Here is a 14,189-nt window from a genome sequence, read left to right as displayed (position 1 = left end):
AGAGGATAGAATACTAATTAAAAGAATCCCCTATCTCCTCTTGAAAGAGATCCCAAAATAAAAACTCCAATGTATATTGTAGCCAAGTTCAAGAATTATCAGATTAAGGAGAAAACACTACAATCTGCCAGAAAGAAACAATTCAAATATCAGTATTAAACACCAAATTATAAATTATGTAAATCAAAGGAGAAATTAAAATTGGAAGAAAACCATTTAAATGATTAATAAAATGAGAAGCTGGTTTTATGGGAATAAAAACAACAAAATCAATTAAACATTTTATTAATTTGTTTTTTAAAAAAAGAAAGAACACCAAATTACCAGTATCAAAAATGAAAAGGGTGAATTCAATGCCAATGAAGAAGAAATTAAAGCAATATTTAGGTGCTATTTTACTCAACTGTATGCCAATGAATCTGGCAATCTAAGTGAAATGGATGAATATACACAAAAATATGAATATCTTAGATTAACAGAAGAGAAAATAAAATACTTTAATAACCTCATTTCAGAAAAAAAAATAAATTGAATAAGCCATAAATGAAATCATAAAGAAAAAAAATATGTAGGGTGAGATGGATTAATAAATGAATTCTACCAAACATTAAAAACAAAAATAATTAATTCCAATATTATACAAACTATTTGGAAAAATAGGCAAAGAAGTCCTACCAAATTGTTTTTATGGCACAAATATGATGATGATGATACCTAAATCAGGAAGAGCCCAGAGAAAGAAAATTTAGATCAATTTTCCTAATGAATACTGATGCAAAATTTTTAAGTGAAATATTAACAAAGAAATTACAGCAATTTATCACTAGGATAATACACTACATCTATGCCCAGATGTGATTTATATAAAAATACAGTGCTATTTCTGTATTGGGAAAACTATCAGCATAATTGACCATATTAATAACAAAACTAACAGAAAGCATATGGTTATCTCAATACATGCAGAATTTTTTTTTTACAAAATACAGCACCCATTCCTATTAAAAACATTAGAGAGCATAGGAATTAAAGGAGTTTTCCTTAAAATGATAATTAGTATCTATCTAAAACTATCAGCAAGCATCATATGTAATGGAGATAAGCTAGAACCTTTCCAGTAAGATCAGGAGTGAAAAAGTAAGACCATTACTATCACTACTATTCAATGCTGGACTATAAATATTAGCTTTAGCAATAAGAGAAGAAAAAAGAATTCAATATAATTAGAATGGTAAATGAGGAAACAAAGCTATCACTCTTTGTAGATGAAATGATGGTATACTTAGAGAATCCCAGAGAATAAAATAAAAAAATAAATATTTCAAAGTTATCAACCTTAGCAAAATTGGAGGATATGAAATAAATCCTCATAAATAATCAGCATTTCTGTATATTATCAACAATTGCCACCAGCAACAGATAGAAAGCAAAATTCCTTATAAAGGAACTGTAGACAACACGAAATTTGGGAGTATACCTGCCAAGTTAAATCCAGAAACTATCTGAACAAAATTATAAAACTCTTTTCACACAAATAAAGCCAGATCTAAAAAATTGGAAAAATACCAATTGCTCATGGGTAGGCCGAGCTAATAAAATAAAATTAAAATTATACCCAATAGTGTCTGTTCTCCGTTATCCCTAGTTATCCTTGGAAATAGACCAAGTAATGATATTGCTGAGTCAAAAGGGATAGGTAATTTAATAACTCTTGGGGCACAATGCCAGATTGCTCTTTAAAATGATTGGATCATTTCACAATTCTTCCAACAATGAATTAATTTCCCAATTTCTCCACATCACATCCAACATTTGTCACTTTTCCCTTCTATCATTTAGCCAATCTAGCATGTGTAAAATGACATCTCAAGTTTAATTTGTATTGCTCTAATCATTTTTTTCTGGGTCATTTTATATGGCTATAATTTTTTTGATTTCTTCATTGGAAAACTTGTTCATACCCTTTGACTACTTATAAATGGAGAACAATTCATATTTTTATAGATTTAGCAAAGTACTTTTTATATTTTAAATATGAGTCCTTTATCTGGGAAACTGTCTAATTCCCCACACCACTACCAATTTTCTGCTTTATTTCTGATCTTGGCTACATTTGTTTATTGGTACAAAACCCTTTTTAATTTAATGTAATCAAATTTATCCATTTTAGATGCAATTTTGCTCTTCATTTCTTGATTATTCATAAATTGTTAGCATATCTATACTTCTGATAAATTATATGTTCTGTGTTCTAATTTTAGTGTAAAATATCTCTTTATATCTAGGTCATGTAACCATTTTGACCTTATTTGATAAATTCTGTAAGATATTGTTCTATACCCAGTTTCTACAGTACTTATTTCCAGTTATCCAAACATTTTTTTAACTAAATAATGAATTCTTATGGCAAAAATTTAAGTATTTAAACTTGTCAAATAGAAGGTTATTATGTTTATTTGTTGCTGAAAATTGCATATCTACTTTATTCCATTGATCTGCTTTTCTATTTTGCAGTCAGTAACTGATATTTTTGATAATTACTGACTTATAATTTAAGATCTGGTATTGATAAACCATCTTCTTTTAATTTTTTTTTCATTATTTCCTTTTCTATTCTTGACTTTTTTGTTTTTCCAAACGATTTTGTTATTTAAAAAAAATAATTCAAGAAAAATGGTAATTTAACTGGGATAGTATTGAATACATGCATTAGTTTGGGTAAAATTGTCATTTGTATTATATTGGTGCTGTCTACCCATAAACAATTAACCTCTCTCCAATTATTTAAATCTGATTTTATTTGTGGAAATTTAAAAAAAAAACAATAATTTTATTTAATTCCTTCATTTGTCCTGGCAGGTGTACTCTCAGGTATGATTTAAATAGGGTATTTTTTTAAACTATGTTGTCTTGCAGTTTTGTTCATTACATATAGAGATATTAATGACTTATGCGGATTTACTTTATATCCTGCTACTCTGCTAAAATTATTACTTTTTAGGTGAGACTTAGGGGTTTTCCAAATATGTTATCATATCATCTGCAAAAAGAGATGCTTTTCTTATTTCATTCCCTGTTTTGACTCCTTTCATTTCCTTTTGTTCTCTTATTGCTATTGCTAGGATTTCCAATAAATATTGAATAATACTGGTGATAGTGGACATCTTTGTTTCACATCTGATCTAACTGGGAAGGCTTCTAGTTTACCTTCATTACAGATAATGTTTGCTGATGGTTTTAGATAAATTATTTTTATTAATTTAATGAAAAATCCATTACTTTCAATGTTTTTCACAAAAATGAGGATGGACTTTCTCAAAAACCTTTTCTGAATCTTTTGATATAATCCAATGATTTAAAAACTTTTTATTATTTATGTAATCAATTACATCAATAGTTTTCCTTATGATAAATCAACCCTGAATTCCTGGTATAAAACCCACTTGATCATAATGTATAAACTTTATAATATACTATTGTAATCTTTTATCTAGTATTTTACTTAGGATTTTTGCATCCATATGTATTAATGAAATTGGTCTCTGAACTTTTTTCCAATTATTACTATTCCTGGTTTAAGTATCAGCATTGTATTTGTTTCATAAAAGGAATCTGGTAGGATCTCTTCTTTATGTAACGATTTTGTTATTTAAAATGTTGCTAGATGTCTTCCCTTTAAAGAAGACTACCTACAGGTCCCACCAAAGAGACTTCAGTGAGAAGTTGAAGTATCTGTTCTATAAATTAGATCCATAAAACCCCTGCTGCTCAGTTCCAAGATAGAGCATGCTGAGATAACATTCTCTTACACAGTGTAATGTAATCCTTTTTTCTTTAAATATTGGAATTAGTTGGTCTTTAAATGTTTGATAGAATCATTTATAAATTCATATGGCACTGTTCTTTTTTCTTTTAAAAGTGTTCATTTATGGCCTATTCAATTCTATTTTTCTAAAATGCATCTCCAGATATTCTATTTTCTCTTTTGCTAATCTAGGCAATTTACATTTTTATAAATATTCTTTCATTTAATTTAAATTGTTGAATGTATTGGCATATATTTGAGCAAAATAACGTTGTAATTGCTTTAATATAGTATTTTGTATAGCATTTTTAATTTCAGAAACAATTTTTTTTAATTAATTATCACATTTAAAGTGAATGTAGTGCTAAAAAGTGGCTAATGTTGCAGAAGCAAGAATGATGAGCACTGAGAAAATGTCATTGGCCCTGAAAGCATAACACATTGTTTGTTAGTTTGTAGTAACTATAAAGTCTCACATATCTATTACTTTCACTGTTCCAAGTCTCTCTTGAGTTTCTTCTAAAATGTGCAAAATTGAATGTTACTTCCACCTGTATGTTCCATGATATCCTCTATGTTTTCATCTTTCCCACCCCAGCAAGAAGCAGACAGCTCTGTTTGTTTTCCTGGATGGAAGTTAAAGACAACACAGCTATCTAATTATAATAAATTGCTAGATGTCTTCCCTTTAAAGAAGACTACCTACAGGTCCCACCAAAGAGACTTCAGTGAGAAGTTGAAGTATCTGTTCTATAAATTAGATCCATAAAACCCCTGCTGCTCAGTTCCAAGATAGAGCATGCTGAGATAACATTCTCTTACACAGTGTAACGAAATGCCCGTCTGTCTGGATCGTCTGAGCTGCCAGTCAGCTCACAGCTGCCTTCCTATTTTCCACTCCAGCATTTTCACAGTGAGTTTAGCATGACTGTCAAATCTGTGCAAGCCTGCAGATGTCCATTGAAAAGCATGTTGGAAGGTTTTAAGGGGCTTACAAATATGATGGCATTTTAATAAACAAATGACAATGTTTGCTTTCACAAGTAGCATGAAGTCTGACAATATAACCAAAATACATTCTGGAGCCACCTTATTCATTTGTTTTCCCATTTATTCATACATTCAGTGTTTATTTTTCCACCAACTATTAGAATTTCTAGCTTTTTTCAAGAATTAGCTGAGGTGCCACTTCCTATGTGTAACTTACCAAGAAAGAAGGCTTGGAGCAGAAGTTAGGTTGTATTCAGTGGAAGTTTGCATTCACTAAAATTCATATTATCCTTAATAGTCTGCAATTTTGACATTCTGAAAATAAAATATCTAGAACTTAAGACAAATGTGAAGTCTTAAATAAGGTCTCAGAAAAAAAAATCAATCCCCCACCCTGGGAGGATGCCTAATGAAAGAGATTTTTGAATTGTTCCTTGAAGATAAAGTGGGATTTCAACTGTGGGAAGTAAGATAGGTTACACATGAGAAATAAGACATTGGAAATGAGGTAGACATTCTCATGTATGAAAGAACTTACCCCAGAGAGTGGAGCAAGAATAGCCAAGTACTAGTAGTTGACTGCCTCAAACTTCCCTTCCAAACAGCTTTAAAAGAATGGCCCAAATAAAATGCTGGATCAGCAGAGCCAACAAAAGGTTTAACTGAGACATTTTTCAAGCCTAAGACAACTGTGGAGGTGTGCAGGAGAGGTATGTGGCAACAGGGTTGGGATTGGCCCAGAGTATACTCAACAGGAGGACCAGTGGAGCCTTAGAGGCAGTGAATAGCAGCAGCTGGAGGAATTTTGAAAGTTCTCAGCTCAGAGATTGTAAAGGAGTCAGAGAAATGGTCAGAAAGATTTTTCAGGGGAGCCTGTGTTGGCATTAGGTGCAGTGGGCACTGATAAGCACCTCTATTAACCACAAAGGATTTCACATCACAGTTCCAGAGTGGATGGAGTGCTTCTTGTCAGTCATAAGGGAGCAATAGGTCAGGTCAAATTTACAAGGCAAATAGAATCACCAGCACTTGAAACTGCAGAGGAATAAGAGCCCTGATCACAGTTCCAAATCCAAGAAGAGCACTAGCTCTTGTGGCTGCAGGAAAGCAATATCCCTTCCTGGGTAAAGAGAAGGGCACATAAGAAGAGAGCATTGTACATACCTCTCCTTGGATCATACTACTTTGGAAGTACCAACAACTTAAAGACCCCCCATAACTATCTCTGAGAATAGTAGCACAAAAAAGTTTAAGCTTAGGTCATTGCCCCACCCTTGATTCCCCAGGAACAGAGCTCAACTGTAACATAAAGTCCAAATTAAGAAAAAAAAAAAAGGCTGGAACAAATGAGCAAGCAATAAAAAAGAAGCTGACTATTAAAAGCTATAATGGTGACTTGGAAGATCAAGCCACAAACTCCAAAGAAGACAATGAAGATGAAATAGCTACAAGCAAAATTGCAAAAGGAAAAAAAAAGTTATTTGGATACAGAAACAATAAGAATTCCTAGAAAGGTTGAAAAAGGATTTAAAAAAAAAAATCAAGTATGAGAGATATAGGAAAGATCAGGAAAAAAAATGGGAGTGAGGAAAGAAAATTATTAAAAAAGAGTCAACAGCTTGATAAAAGAGGCACAAAAAAGTACTGTAAGGAAATAATACCTTAGAAAAGAGAATTGGAAAAATGGAAAAAGAGGCACAAAAATCCATGGAGAAAACTCCTTAAAAAGTAGAAATGGCCAATGGAAAAAAGAGGTAAAAAATTCACAAAAAAAAGATAATTCCTTAAAAATTAAAATTAGGCAGGTGGAAACTAATTATTCCATGAGACATCAAGAAATAACACAGCAAAGGAAAATGAATGAAAAAAAAACTAGAAGAAAATTTGAAGTATCTAATTAAAAATAACTAAAATGGTAAAAAGATCAAAGAAATGTAATTAAGGAACTAAAGTATTATCTGAAAGTGAGGATCAAAAAAGAAAGAACTTGGGGAAGCTAGGCGCAGTGGATCAGGAGAACCTGAGTTCAAATCTGGCCTCAGATACATAACACTCACTAGCTGTGTGACTCTAAGGCAAGTCAGTTTACCCCAACTGCCTCACAAAAAAAAAAAAAAAGAAAGGAAAAAAAAAGGAAAATGAAGGAAAAAAGAAAAAAAAAGAAAGAAATTAGATATATTTCAATAAATTATCAAGGAAAACTGCCCTGATATCCCAGAACAAGAGGTCAAAATAGAAATTGTAAGAATCCATTGTTAACTATCTGAAAAAAGATACCCAAATGAAAACTCCTTAGAATATTGTAGTCAAATTCCAGAGCTCCCAGGTCAAGAAGAAATATTTCAAGTAGCCAGAAAGAAACAATTCAAGTATCACAAAGACACAGGCATGATCACACAAGATTTAGTAACTACAATGTTAAAGAATCAGAGGTGTTGAAATATCATATTTTGGAATGCAAAGGAGCTGGAATTGCAACCAAAAATAACATAACCAGTAAAACTGAGTGTAAACCTTCAGGATGAAAAATAAACATGTAAATAAATAGAAGACTTTCCATCACTCTTGATGAAAAGGCCAGAGCTGAATAGGAAATTTGACTTTCAAAACAGGGCTCAAGAGAAGCATGCAAAGGTAAATACAAGAGGGAAATTATAAAGATAAATGATTTACATTCCCGTATGAGAAGATGATACTAGTAAATCCTATAAACTTTATCATGACTAGGGCAGTTAGAATGGTTATGCATAAACAGAAGTCATGGGTGTGAGTTGACCATTATGGAATGATCTCAAAACAAATAAGGGGTGAGACAAAGGGTGCACTGGAAGAAGGAGGAAGGGAGAAAAATATTGAAAAAATTATCTCACATAAAAGAGGGAAACAAGGAAGAACTTTCCCAATGAAATTGTAATTAGTAGACAAGTAAATAGATTGGTAGACTACTCTTGAACTTCACTCCCATTAATATTGGTTTAACGAATGAATAACATGCACATTCAGTTGAAAATAGCAATCAGTTTTACCCAACAGGGAAGTAGGAGGTGAAGGGGATGAAAGAAGGAGGAGTGATAAAAGGGGAAAGGATGGAGATTAACAGAGGCAATGATTAGAACCAAAACACATTTTTTTAGAAGGGAAAGAGTAAAGAAAGAGATAGAAGGATAAACCAGAGGAAAAAAGGATGGAGTAAAACAAACAGCAATTATAATCATGAATATGAATGATATGAACTCATTCATATAATGGAAGTGGACAGCAGAATGGTTATACACCAAAATACAAAAATATATGGTTTTGTAAGGAAAAAAATGTTGAAACAGAGAAGATACACACAGAGTTAAAATAAGGAGATGGAGCAGAATTTATTGTGCTTCAGCAGAAGTAAAACAAACATGGGTAGCAATCATGATCTCAGACAAAGTGAAAAAAAGTATAAATTTAATTAAAAGTGATATGAACAGAAACTACATTTTGATAAAACGAACCATATACAACAAAACAAGATCTAACTAACCATACATGCACCAAATGTCATAATATCCAAATTCTTAAAGGAATGGTTAAATGAGTTACAGGAGGAAATAAATAATAAAATTTTACTAGTGATGGACCACAATTTTCCTCCCTCAGAGTTTATGAAATCTAATAATAAAATAAATACGCAAGAAGTGAAATGAATAAATAGCATACGAGAAAAATTAGATTTTATATACCTCTGAAGAAAACTGAATGGGAAAAGAACATAATTTAGCTTTTTACTGAGCTGTACATGCCACCTTCACAGAAACTGACATCTTATTAGGGAAAAAAAAAAATTCAACCAAATGCTGAAAAGCAATACATACATACATATACACATAAACACATACATACATATATGTATGTATGCATAAGTATGTACACATGCATATATGCATTATGTACACACACATATATATGTATGTGTGTGTATATATATATATACATATATACACATATATATACATATATATACATATATATACATATATATATATATATATATATATATATATGTATGTATGTATATATTACATCTTTTTCAGACCAGAATGCAATAAAATTACATTCAATAAAGGGCTGTGGAAATATGGATTATAATTACTTATAAAATAAATTTTCTAATCCTAAAGCATGAGTTGGTCAAAGAACAAATCATGGAAAAAAAATTTTAAAAAATCATGAAAGGGACTGACAACAGCAAAATAATATAACAAACTTTATGAGAGGCATTCAAATAAATTGTATGAGGGAAAATTTATATCTAAATTTTTATATCAATAAGATAAAGCAAGAACAGAGCAGTGAATTTAATACGCAATAAATAAAAAATTACATGCACTCAATTAAACACAAATTGGAAATCCTGAAAATCAAAGAATAGATTAATAAAATTGAATGTAAAAAACAGAAAGATCTGGGTTCAGGTCCTATTCCTGATATTTCCCATACACGTGCCATGAGTAAGTAACTTACCTCTCTCAGCCTCAATTTCCAAAAATGTAAAATGAGGATATCAAGAGTCCCTACTCTACCTCATGGGGCAATTGGGAAGTAGCCCATGAGGTACTGTGTAAATATTTGATTGTTATATGTAAATGCAATATAAAATAAAATGTAAAGTAATTTGAAGAAGGAGAGAACCATAACAAATGGTGGTGTGTTAAGCCTCATGTAGTGGCCTAACACTCAATACTGTTTAAAGAAAACTAAGAATTCTTCAGAGGCAGAAGGAAGGTGATCATTCCAAAATTGAATGGTTAGCCTGTGAAAATCCAGGAGATGGAGAGATGGAATGTCGACTATAGATTCCTAGAAACTAGCTAACAGGAAAGTTTTCATGAAATGAAATATTCATGCAGAAACATGTTATGATATACAGGCATACGGGTAAATGGTAAGATTGGGAGCTTTAACAGTAACATGGAGGATTTTATACTAATTCAAGTTGCATTAGGGAGTCCATGAAGATTTTTCTCCCAGTGGAATAAAAACTGTTTTTACTGGAGAGATAAATAGCGCTCACAGCACTGTGACATGGAATACTTTTTATATCACTGTGAATTGATAGTTGATATTTTTAACTTGACAAGATGTTGGCAAATGTATGTAATAGGAGAACTTAATAGAGAACTGTTGTGGCCATATGATTCAGAGGTTTTTAACATTCTTATTTTGTTCCAACGTCATTTTTAAAATTATATATACATGCATGCATATGAGTATTTGTATGCACAGCACATGTGTGTGAACATATGTGTAGTATGTTTTAAAATTACCAAACATTTTCTCTCTCACCTCTATCCCTCAAAAAAAGAAAAAATATATCAACTATGCACAATCAAAATTCCTATATTGATCATGTACCAAAATGTGTCTCATTATTTTTTTTAATCAGCTTAGGCCCTTTTAATGTATCCTCACGAGGCTCCTGAAGCAGGAACCATGAAAAAGCATTACCATTTTTCTTTATAGCCAGAAAAAGAGATAAAAATGAAATAAAGAAACAAAAAATTACAAATGTTTGTCAAAAATGCTTTTGTACATGGGTAATAACATTATAAACTCTCCCATCTATCACCCATTTTTGCAAAAATAATATATGTATGGAAATACCGTCAAAAGCAACATGGTCTCTCCCTTGAAATGTCATCCCTATTTTTCTAAAATTACTTCAGAACTACATGTTTAACATGGAATGTCCTCAGAAGGCTCTGACAGTGATTAGAAAACACGTTAAACTTCCCAGAATCCATCCAAATGGCAGAGGAAAAGAAAATGGAGACAGGCTATTCAAACCTTTTCTTTCCTTGTGGCTTGTCATTTCCTCCTCCTCCTTGTCCTCCTGAGAAACCACCCCAACCTTCAAAGTTTCATTGGCTTCTGACACCAAAACCCCCTTAGCCTTCTCTACCACTGCTTTGGCTACCAAATCCTCCATGACTACCACTGGCACAAAGGCTTCATTAGCTTCCAAAGCCACTGGGCTTGGGCCAGTCCAGAGTTGTTTAGTTTCCATCAATCTTCGCACCTTTCATGGCGTCTTTTGTAGCTTAACATTTTCTTCTGTTAATGTCCACAAAGCCAAGTCCTTTAGATGACCTTATGTTCTGTCTATGACTCTCCTGGCACCAATAGAACCATGAAATTAATCTTTCAGTGTTTCTTTTATTGTGTCTTAAGACAGCACTTTGACAAACATCGTTTTGTAAGACTGATTCTTAGGGCTGCATTAGATGTCTCCTGTCCCTTCCACTCCAGCTAAGAGGCTTTGCCTTCAATCTCCATGTTGTTACAAGAATCCAAAATTTATTTTTCATCTTCCACAGAAAGAGATTCAATAAACACATACCCTTTAGGTCAGCCTAGGTTGTTCATAGGCAAGCTGATGGACATTACCTTCTCAAAAGCTTCCTTTAGATCTTCCTCAGTGGTACTGTAGGTGAAGTTATTCAGTACCAGTACCTTTGATTCTGACAGCTTGCTTTTGTTCCTACTCCAAAAAAAAAATTCTTTCTTCATCTACAGTTCTTTTGTCCTTCACTTTTCTCTCTTGTGTAGTCCAGAATGGATATCCAATCATAAGTCAAGGCCCCTTGCTCATCTTCCAAGGACTTCTCCATTTCTGCTTTTGTTTTAACATCAGTGTTGGCAATTCCTTCGGGTGTCCCATTCTTGATGCAAACCAGTTTCACCTAAATTGCATCTTCAAATACTTCCTTGAGCTCCTCCTGAGTTACTTTATATGGCAGATTCTTGATGAAGAGTATCCTTGTGCCTCAATCTTGTTCTCTTTTGCTTTTTTTCCACTTTTATTTCAGAGTTAAGCACTTTGGAACCACTGAGATCCAGAGTCTTTTCCTTGTCTTCATCAGATGCAGATGCTACATAGGCAAACTTCCTAGTGGAACCTCTTTTGTAAAAAATCTGTGATGCCAGTTTTAGTTCAGAAGCAGCTTATTTGAAGTTAAGATTATGAGCAGAGATTGAAATTTGTAGATTCTTCATCTTCCAATGTCTGATTCTGGCTTTCAGGAGCTTTTTGTTTGACTATTTCTTTTTTCCTTTTTTTTTTCCACCAGTGCTTCTCTGAAAGATACTTCCTCTTCCTCATCCTCATCCTCCTCATTTTCTTCCTCCTCAGATTCTTTGGCTTTCCCAGCTTATGTAGGGCACCTTTAACATAAGTAGCCTTCCCTTGCGCAGGTGTGGTATCCATAGCTTTTTCTTCAGAGTCATCTTCATCTTCTTCATCCTTACTATCCATTTCCTCCTCATTCCCAGAATCTTGCTTGACTGGAATGGCTACCATTTTTGTGTCTTTTAGTGGTTCAAATTCTCTGTTCCCTCATCTTCACTGTCCTTATCATGAGATTCACTGTCTTCTTTTTTGGATTTCTACCCATTTTTGTCCCTTTAGTCAGGGGGTATGGGCTTAAGCTTTAGCTGGGTAAATTGCTGCTATAGCTGGAGGAGATCCCTTCTTGCCTGGTGTGATAATAGCTTTAGCTGGGATAGTTACTTTCTTTGTCAGGGCCACGGTGTCCTTCTTGCCTGGAGTCATGAATGCTTTCTTTGCAGGTGTGGTGGAAACACTGTTTTTTTGGTTGGTACTACCTTCTTTGATTCTTTGATGGTGTAGCCACAATCTTCTTTCCCTTCTTCTGAAGGACCATAACCTCCTCTTCACTTCTTTCTTTTCATCTTTTGACACATCCTCATCTTCACAGTCTTCTGTCTCATTTGGGGGAAGAGCCATGTTTTTGGCTCACTTTGATTTTTAGCAACTTTTCTGATCATCATAGTACTTGCATGTGACTTGGGGGCAGACAGCAAATCCATCTGCAAAGGCCCAGGCAATTTTGGGGGAGCAAAGATTGTGGGAAGGAGTCCTCTGTGAGTAGCCCTTTGCTGGTGGAGACTGAGATGAAAGACCATGTCTCATTCTGAGAATTTTCCCTAGCCTTTCCATCAGAAACTTGGTAGCATGCTGTATTTCTATCTGCTAGAACCAGGATACCATTTATGTTTATTAGAGATGTTGTCTTACAAAGTTTATGCGCACAATTACACACACACACACACACACACATATACATATATGTATGTATATGTATGTATGTGTGTGTGTGTGTGTGTGTGTGTGTGTGTGTGTGTGTGTGTGTGTGTAAACAGAGACAGAGAGAAACAGAGAGACAGTTAGTGCTACTGGTTCTGCTCCTTTCACTTTGCATCAGTTCATACAAACCTTCCAAATGTCTCTGAACTGGTCTCTTCCAACATTATTTCATTAAAATAATTATCTTTTATATTCAAATATAATTCTTTGTTCAGCCATTCCTCAATCAATGGGAACTCCCTTAATTTCCAGTTCTTTGCCATTACAAAAAGAACTCCTCAAAATTGTTTTGTATACATAGGTCCTGTTCCTCTTTCTTTGAGAACTTTAAGTTACAGAAGTGGTAACGATATTTTGGGGACAAAGCTGGTGCACATTTCAGTGATTTTAGTTTTACATTGCTGGTTCCAGTCACTGGTTATAAAAAGCAGGACCAATTCACAGCTCCACCAACAGTGTGTCAATGTGTGTGTTTTATTTCAGCTTCTTCAATATTTGTCATTTTCCATTTTGCTCAATGTTGCCAGTATGTTAGGTGTGAGGTACAATCTGAGAGTTGCTTTAGTTTGCAATTCTCCAAATGGCAGTAATTTACAGCATTTTTCATATGGCTATAGATAGGCTTGGTTTCTTCCATTGAGAACTGCCTGTTTATGTCTTTTTTAATTTTTTTTATCACAAGATTTCGTGAATGTTGTTTATTCTTTAAAAAATAACTTAGTTTTTATATATGTTAGAAATTAGACATTTATCAGGAAAACAAACTGCAAAATGTTTTTTTTGATAATAATTTGCATTCTAAGCTTAACTGCTTTGGATTTGTCTAGATTAAAATATGTGATCAACAGTGGATATTTTATGTTGTCATTCTCTCTTTCCCTTGTTTGTTCAATTGTTCCCTTATACATGGAACTTAAAGGTAACTTCATAGTTTTTTCTAATTAACTATGTGACTTGCTATATCTATCACATGCTTTTTGAGGGTTTTTTTTGTTTGGTTGATTTTTGATTTGGGTTTTAGCAGTTAAAGAACATGTTCAGATCTGTGTTTTGGACATATCAGTTTGGCCGCTGTATGGAGTGTGGACTGAACAAGAAAGAAGCACATAAACTAATTAGGACCAATTAATTAGCATAATAATCCAAGTGAGGAACTGATGTGGGCTGATGAGGGTTGTTTGCTTGTTTGAATCTCCAGCACTTAGAACATTGCCTTGCATGAGACATATTTAAATATTTGTTGAATTATATCAA

The 14,189-nt window shown here is 33.2% G+C and overlaps 1 pseudogene; it reads right to left on the bottom strand.

Annotated features, from left to right (window-relative positions):
* Positions 1–10,605: 10,605 nt before the first annotated feature.
* LOC110222655 (uncharacterized) lies at positions 10,606–12,754 on the bottom strand (annotated as a pseudogene).
* Positions 12,755–14,189: the final 1,435 nt, after the last annotated feature.

This window comes from Phascolarctos cinereus, unplaced genomic scaffold, assembly GCF_003287225.1.
Source record: "Phascolarctos cinereus isolate Bilbo 61053 unplaced genomic scaffold, phaCin_HiC Scaffold_2;HRSCAF=192, whole genome shotgun sequence".
NCBI classification, from domain to species: domain Eukaryota; kingdom Metazoa; phylum Chordata; class Mammalia; order Diprotodontia; family Phascolarctidae; genus Phascolarctos; species Phascolarctos cinereus.
The sequence above is the reverse complement of the archived record's forward strand: the minus strand, read 5'-3'. Positions and strand labels throughout refer to the sequence as shown.